Consider the following 8,182-nt stretch of genomic DNA (forward strand, 5'->3'; position numbering starts at 1 on the left):
AACAACTTTACTCATGTGATGATTCAGTTAACCCGTCCCATATTATTTCGCTGGTCAATCCCCTTGTCCCTGATGATATGAATGAGGAGCTTTGCAAACCTTTTACGGATCAAGAGATTAGTGATGCGCTTTTCCAAATGGGGCCGTTAAAGGCTCCGGGGCCGGATGGTTTTCCTGCAAGGTTTTTCCAGCGGAATTGGGGTTTGATCAAGGAGGATATTGTTAAGGCTGTCCAACAGTTTTTTATTTCTGGAGTTATGCCTGAGGGGATTAATAACACAACTATTGTTCTCATTCCGAAAATTAAGAACCTCAGTCTATTAAAGATTTCAGGCCGATCAATTTATGCAATGTTATCTACAAGATTATTTCCAAATGCCTTGTTAACAGACTGAGGCCGCTCCTTAATGGTATGATTTCCCCTACTCAAAGTGCGTTTATTCCGGGAAGGTTAATTTCTGACAATGCTCTCATAGCCTTTGAATGTATGCATTCGTTGAGTACTCTTAAAGATTAAAGAGGGGAATTTTGTGCGTATAAGTTGAATTTGGCGAAAGCTTATGATCGCGTAGACTGGCATTTCTTGCAATGTATGATGGGGGCTTTGGGTTTTGCGCCGAGGTGGATAAATTGGATTATGTCGTGTGGTACATCGGTGAAATTTGTCATCCGCTTCAATGGACAGTTGCTGGAGTCTTTTTCACCTTCTAGGGGACTCAGGCAGGGGGACCATTTATCTGCGTACTTGTTCCTTTTTGTTGCTGAGGCACTTTCTTTGCTGCTTAATGATGCTTCAACCAAAGGATCTCTTCAGGAGTTTCATTTGAATAGACAAGCTCCAGGTATTTCTCACTTGTTGTTTGCGGACGACAGTATGTTATTTTTCAAAGGCGCCATTGATCAAGCAATTGTCATTAAAAACATTCTGACGAAGTACGAGAAAGGGACCGGGCAGTTATTAAGTCCTGATAAGTGTTCCATGATGTTTGGGAAAAAGTGCAGTTTAGAGAATCAAGTGGCTATTATGGTAATCTTAAAAATTACGGTCGATGGGTTCGAAGATAAATATCTTGGACTTCCGGTTCCTGAGGGAAGAATGAAAGCTGGTAAGTTCCAATCTACTAAAGATAAAGTTTTGAGAAGGCTCTCTGACTGGATAGAGAAATACGCTTCGTGTGGGGTGAAAGAAGACTTAATAAAATCAGTTATTCAAGCTCTACCTGTGTATGCTATGGGTATTTTTAAGTTCCCGGCTTCCCTTTGTGAGGAGTTAACACAGATTATCAGGAATTTTTGGTGGGGAGATGAGGAAGATCGAAGAAAAACACATTGGTTAGCTTGGGACAAATTAACAAGGTCTAAAGGTAAGGGGGGTATGGGATTCCGGGATCTTAGATTATTTAACCAAGCCCTCTTAGCCAAACAAGCATGGAGGTTATTGGTTCATCCGGATTCGTTGTGTGCTAAGATGATGAAGGCAAAGTATTACCCTCATGGACATATTCTTGATACAGTGTTTCCTCAGTCTGCATCAGTGACTTGGCAAGGTATTATGCATGGTCTGGATTTGCTTAAGAATGGTGTCATTTGGCGGGTGGGTGATGGATCTGGCATTAATATTTGGAGGGATAACTGGTTACCCATGAGCACTGGACTTAAAATTTCAGCTAAAAGGCATAATACTAGATTGAAGTGGGTCTCTGATTTGTTCTTAAGTGGGAGAAAGGCATGGGATGAAAATTTGATCAAGTATCTTTTCTATCCCCATGATGCAGAGGAGGTTCTTAAGATTCGTATTCATGCTTATGGGGATGGGGATTTTATTGCGTGGCATTATGAGAATAACGGTATATTTTCCGTTAAAAGTGCGTATAATTTAGCACTTAAGTTGAAGGATAGTCAAGATAAATTGGGTCAATCTAGTGGCGATCCATGCGGAGAAAGAAGACTCTGGAATTTAATTTGGAAGGCTAATATCCCGCAGAAGATAAGGCTTTTTGCTTGGAGGGCCACGACCGATAGTTTGGTCGTCCAGACCAATAGTGTTAAGCAACATCAGATTACTTCAGGTATGTGCTCTATTTGTGGAGTAGAAGAGGAAAGCACTTTTCATACCCTCGTTACTTGTCCTAAGGCTCGTGCCCTGCGATTGGCCTTGAGAGAATCATGGAATATTCCTGATGAAGAGTGGTTCAAATTCTCGGGACCAGATTGGCTATTGATTTTGTTGGATCTTTTGAGCTTGCAACAGAGAGAGCAAGTTTTGTTTATATTCTGGCGAGCCTGGCACCTAAGAAATGATTTAATTTTTGGGAAAGGGAAGGAATCCATTGCTGCTTCTGCAATTTTTGTGGTAAACTATTGGTCTTCTTTTACGTCCAGTCACAACTCTGTTGAGGTTGTTACTAATAACAAAGGGAAAATAGGAGGTGCTACACCAGTTTTAGCAACATCACATGAACAGGTGGGATGGAAGCCTCCACCAGATGATTATATCAAGATCAATGTCGATGCCAGCTATGTGGACAGTATTAGTGCGGCCAGTGTGGGGGTGGTTGTAAGGAACTCATCGGGTGAAGTTATTATTTCTTCCTGGGACTTTCTGGGCCAGTGTTGCAGCGTGAATGAAGCTGAGCTACGTGCTTGTCTGGCAGGCCTTTATATAGGTATCACTCTTCACCGGTCCATTATATTGGAGACTGATTGTGCTTTTGTCCGTTCTTTCCTTGCAAATGAGAATCTTGACAGGTCTCTGCTCGTTGATCTGAAGAAAGAAGTCTAGGGTATATTGAGGATGCTCAAGAATGTTAAAATTGCGAAAATTAATCAGCAGGCCAATAAGGTGGCTCACGAAATTGCGAAGTTTAGCTTTATAAATAAGTCTGATGGGATTCTTCTTAATAGTGTTCCTCCGTGTGTGGCGAATTTTGTAATGAATGATTATAATAACATTATTAATTAATTAATATAGGGGGGTTTTCAAAAAAATTATGGGATGGGCTTTTCATACTATAATTTTGGCATATGGATAACTGTCTGAAACTTTATGAACGCCGCCACCGGAACGCAGGAGCAACGCCGCTCCGTCGCTGGAATGCCTCTACCGTCGCCGCCGCGCCGCACCGCCCTATCGCCTCAATGACGCCACACCGCCGCACTGCCGTGCTGCCCTGCCGCCACCTCGCCGCTATCGACGCCATGTACCAACGCCGCACCTCACCGGCTACCGTCGAACATGACACTGGCTTCTGGGCCCTAGGCCTAGTCTAATAAAAAAATTAAAATAAAAGATTTTACAAAAAATGGGAAAAAATTGTTATCGAAAAACTTTCCGTAAATTATACAAACATCCTATGAAACGATTTTTATGAAACGTTTTTTAGGGAACTCTTGAAGTTGCTCTTAGTATGGAACATGGGAAGTAGTTTCTTATCGTTTCCTTTGAGATAAGTTGGAACACTCATTTCCCTACTTAGGGCATCTTAAACGCTTACCTGTAAATTTGCTACCACATCTGTCCATGGACAGAGAGACCAGTCCATATACATCGATGTTGGAGCCGACCATCCAATGCTATACCTCATGCGTCCTCTTCTATTAACTTAAAAATAGCATTTGGCCAAACACAAACGGACGTAAGGCTAACTAGGACACGACTAATTGAACTTCTAGCCGGACTACTACTGCTAACAAGCATTTTTTAGCACTAACAACTACCTAGCTTCGACCAAACACAATAGTTTGCGTCAACATCCACAACCCTTCCGCCAAAACATGCATACATTATTACTAGACTAGACGAGTAATGAACATCATAGCTAGCCTTCTACCAAACGAACGCATGCTAATAATCGCCTTCGGCCAAAACTCTAAACTAATCTTTCACTAAACACAACAGCCAGCGGATCTCGTCATCATTTCGTCATCCGGACAGAGTGGAAAGGGTACATGACGTCTTTTGGTTCGTTATGCGGATGTCCGCCCGCAAAGCCCTCTTTGCTTGTCTTCGGTTTACGGGAAAACGGACGTCCGTCGACAGACTGATACAGAAATGCGTTTGCTGGCAAACTGCGACAAGACAGTGTGGTCCGGACCTTTGTGGGTGTTTTGAGGGTTAGCTTTGGAGATGGCCTTGGCAGCAAGCTTGTATCGTTGTTCTGACCGCTACTGCTGATCTGCAAGTATCCGTGCACTCGATCGCAGGCCGGCTGGCGATGGTGCCATGTGCCACGCACGTACGCACGAGGCCATGGATTCCGGCCGGCCGGCCAACCAGGCGCGCTGGCGATGGTCAAACCTCCCGTGCTCCGGCCAGTTGCCCCGTCGCTTTCCATCGCTTTCAGCGGCCGGACTCCCGCACGCACGCGCGCACCGCCATGACAGGTGCGCATACGACGGCCACACCGCTCGCCCTCCTTCCGTAGTAGGAGTACTACAAGCCCGTCGAGGTCGCCACTGTCTATATATGTGCGTGGAGCCAGCGGTTGCGTCGTCGGTCAGTCGGTGGCACTCGCACGTGCTCCTGAGCTATAGGGGGCGTCGGTGCGTTCGTCTGGACCGCACGCGCCGTGAACTGCAGCGTGCATGCAGCCGGCCACGATATATAGGACGATGGGGATGTACACGGGGGCGGCCGGGGCCGATGACCCAGCTGGCGTCCGAGCTTTGGTTGGAGCGGCCGGTGTGGCTGGCATCGGCGGCGGGGGGCGCGCGGATGTGACGCGCGCGCACGACGCCAAGAAGTTACGCGGTCGAGCCAGGGTCGATGGATGGAGGACAGTACGTGCGTGAGTGTGTAGCGGTGGTGGTGGGCGGCGCTAAAATCCGATTTTTTTTGAGGGGTAAAGCCAAATTTATTCATGAAAGTCCACATGGTGTGGGATACATCTTTGGTCGTGAGGCACGCCAAACCAAACGTGGCGTTCCGGACCTCTAGAGAGCGAAAACTTGGCTAAGCTATGTGCTTCATAGTTAACAGCACGACTCTTGAAAGAAAAATTACAATGAAAGATAGATGATCTAAGTTGTATCTCTGTGATGATCCCTCCATACACCCCATGCGAGTTTCTGTTGATGTCCGAGATGACTTGCTTGCAGTCCGATGCGACAATGAAATTGTGAATGCCCAGATCATCTGCCAGTGACAAGGCTTCCCTGCATGCTATAGCCTCGAGAGTGGCCGGGTCCACCACTCCTTCCAGAACTAACGCAGAGCTGTCCAGATAGTTGCCCCCTTCATCTCTACATACAGCTGCTGCTGATCCTCCCCTTCTAGTCATCACTCCAGCATCAACATGTATCTTGCAGTAACCCGCAGGTGGCTTCTTTGGCCTCCGCTGAACCGGCGCTGCACCTCCATTGTGAGCGACCTCGCTGCTCTCCTTACTTTTTATGATGTTCAGATCACCCATGAATCTGGTAATGAAATTATACGTAGCCTGGGGGCTCTGGAATATGGACTCGTGGATAGCTTTCCGGCGGACATGCCAGATGGCCCATAGCGTGACTGCCATTAAGACAAACTGATCGTGTGTTAACAGCTGCATCAATGTAAATAGCCACTGTCTTGCACTTGGTTCAACATTTCCTATGATTTTATGAGTAGTCTCCTCCTTAATCAAAGCCCATACACTTCTCGATGTTGTGCACTCAAGCAAGGAGTGGCGCCATGAGTCCCTAGAGCCGCACAGCCCACACTGCTCAGAGTCTGTCATATGACGATGAGCTCGCACATCGTTGGTTGGCAGGGAGTGTTTGGAGAGTCGCCAGAGAAACATACGAATCTTCCCGGGCACTTCCGTTTTCCACAATCTTTTCCACGCTCCCTCTTCTGCGATAGCGGTAGAGGAGCCAGCCGCCCCTTCCAACCAAGCCTCCCTTCGCAGTTTGGTAGCCACGAGCATATTGTAGGCTGACTTGACAGTAAAAGAGCCATGTTTCTCGTAGTGCCAAGCCCAAAAGTCGGCTATGTTCCGAGTGCACAAAGGGATTTCCAAAATAACTTGTGCATCTATTGGCATGAAAATCTGTTGGATAAGCGGCCTGTTCCATGATGATGTGGTGCTTATAATGAGCTCGGATACTGTGGTAGGGGGATTCGGTGCAGTAGTACCATATGGCCGAAACATACCTTCTCTGGCCAGCCAATTTTGTGTCCATATATTTGTTGAGACTCCATTACCGATGCGCTTAATCAGGCCTTGCTTAAGTGTATCTCTACCTTCGATAATGGCTCGCCATACTTGGCTCGGGTGACCCCCTAGTTCAGCCTCGAGGATGTCTGTATTTGGATAATAAATGCTTTTTAACACACGAGCACTCAAGCTATCCGCACACTGTAATAACCTCCATACTTGTTTTGCAAGCATTGCTAGGTTGAAAAGCTCAAAGTCTTTGAAACCCAGGCCTCCCATGCTCTTGGGTTGTGTCATTGTTTTCCAAGATACCCAATGAGGCTTCCTCTTTCCTTCCTTGCTCCCCCACCAAAACTTTCTGATAAGCATGTTGAGGTGTTCGCATAATCCTCTTGGTAACTTGAAGTAGGACATGGAAAAGACCAGAACACTTTGAGCGACAGACTTAACTAGCAATTCCTTTCCCACCGAGGAGATGGTACGACTGATCTACCATCGTCAACCAGCAAGGGCCCAAGCCCAAGAGGCTCAAGAAGCCCAGCAAGCATTTCGACGCGGAAACATGGAAGCTGTGAGTGTTAAGAGCAAGGAAAAAAATAGCGCGCTATAGCAAAATAGTGTCGACCTTGAAATACGCTATTAGCGAGACTTTGTACATCGATTTACTTAGCGAGGCAATTCTCAGAAAGCTATAGCGTGCTATTTGCAACGCTACAGCGCGCAATTTTTTCATTGGTTAAGGGACGTGCGAGACACGGAAAAGAGCAACCCCTAGGGCTTTCCTAGGGTTCCAAAACTTCCTCTGGCGAATCTCGTCGGAGTCAATATGAGTCATTGTTCAATTCTCTCACGGGTTTACCACTAGCACGACCATTCGATCACAAAATCCCTCTGGTCCCAGGAGCCCAGCCTATCAACATCAGACCGTATCGATACAATCCTTTCTAGAAAGATGAAATCAAGAAACAAGTCAAAGATATGCTGCTACAAGGGATCATACAACACAGTTACAGTCCTTATGCATCCCCTGTTCTTCCAGTTCAGCCGAAAGATTTAACATGGAGGTCAATTATTGTTGGAAATATGCCCTAGAGGCAATAATAAAAGGATTATTATTATATTTCCTCGTTCATGATAATTGTCTTTTATTCATGCTATAATTGTGTTATCCGGAAATCGTAATACATGTGTGAATACATAGACACCAACATGTCCCTAGTAAGCCTCTAGTTGACTAGCTCGTTGATCAACAGATAGTCATGGTTTCCTGACTATGGACATTGGATGTCATTGATAACGAGATCACATCATTAGGAGAATGATGTGATGGACAAGTCCCATCTTAAACATAGCACAAGATCGTATAGTTCGTTTGCTAGAGTTTTTCCAATGTCAAGTATCTTTTCCTTAGACCATGAGATCGTGTAACTCCCAGATACCGTAGGAGTGCTTTGGGTGTACCAAACGTCACAACGTAACTGGGTGACTATAAAGGTATACTACGGGAATCTTCGAAAGCGTCTGTTGGGTTGACATGGATCAAGACTGGGATTTGTCACTCCGTATGACGGAGAGGTATCTCTGGGCCCACTTGGTAATGCATCATCATAATGAGCTCAAAGTGACCAAGTGTCTGGTCACGGGATCATGCATTACGGTACGAGTAAAGTGACTTGCCAGTAACGAGATTGAACGAGGTATTGGGATACTGACGATCGAATCTCGGGCAAGTAACGTACCGATTGACAAAGGGAATTGTATACGGAATTGCTTGAATCCTCGACATCGTGGTTCATCCGATGAGATCATCGAGGAGCATGTGGGAGCCAACATGGGTATCCAGATCCCGCTGTTGGTTATTGACCGGAGAGCCGTCTCGGTCATGTCTACACGTCTCCCGAACCCGTAGGTTCTACACACTTAAGGTTCGGTGACGCTAGGGTTGTAGAGATATGAGTATGCAGTAATCCGAAAGTTGTTCGGAGTCCCGGATGAGATCCCGGACGTCATGTGGAGTTCCGGAATGGTCTGAAGGTGAAGAATTATAT

This window comes from Triticum urartu, chromosome 1A (assembly GCF_056163025.1).
Source record: "Triticum urartu cultivar PI428250 chromosome 1A, HENAU_Tu73, whole genome shotgun sequence".
Taxonomy (NCBI): domain Eukaryota; kingdom Viridiplantae; phylum Streptophyta; class Magnoliopsida; order Poales; family Poaceae; genus Triticum; species Triticum urartu.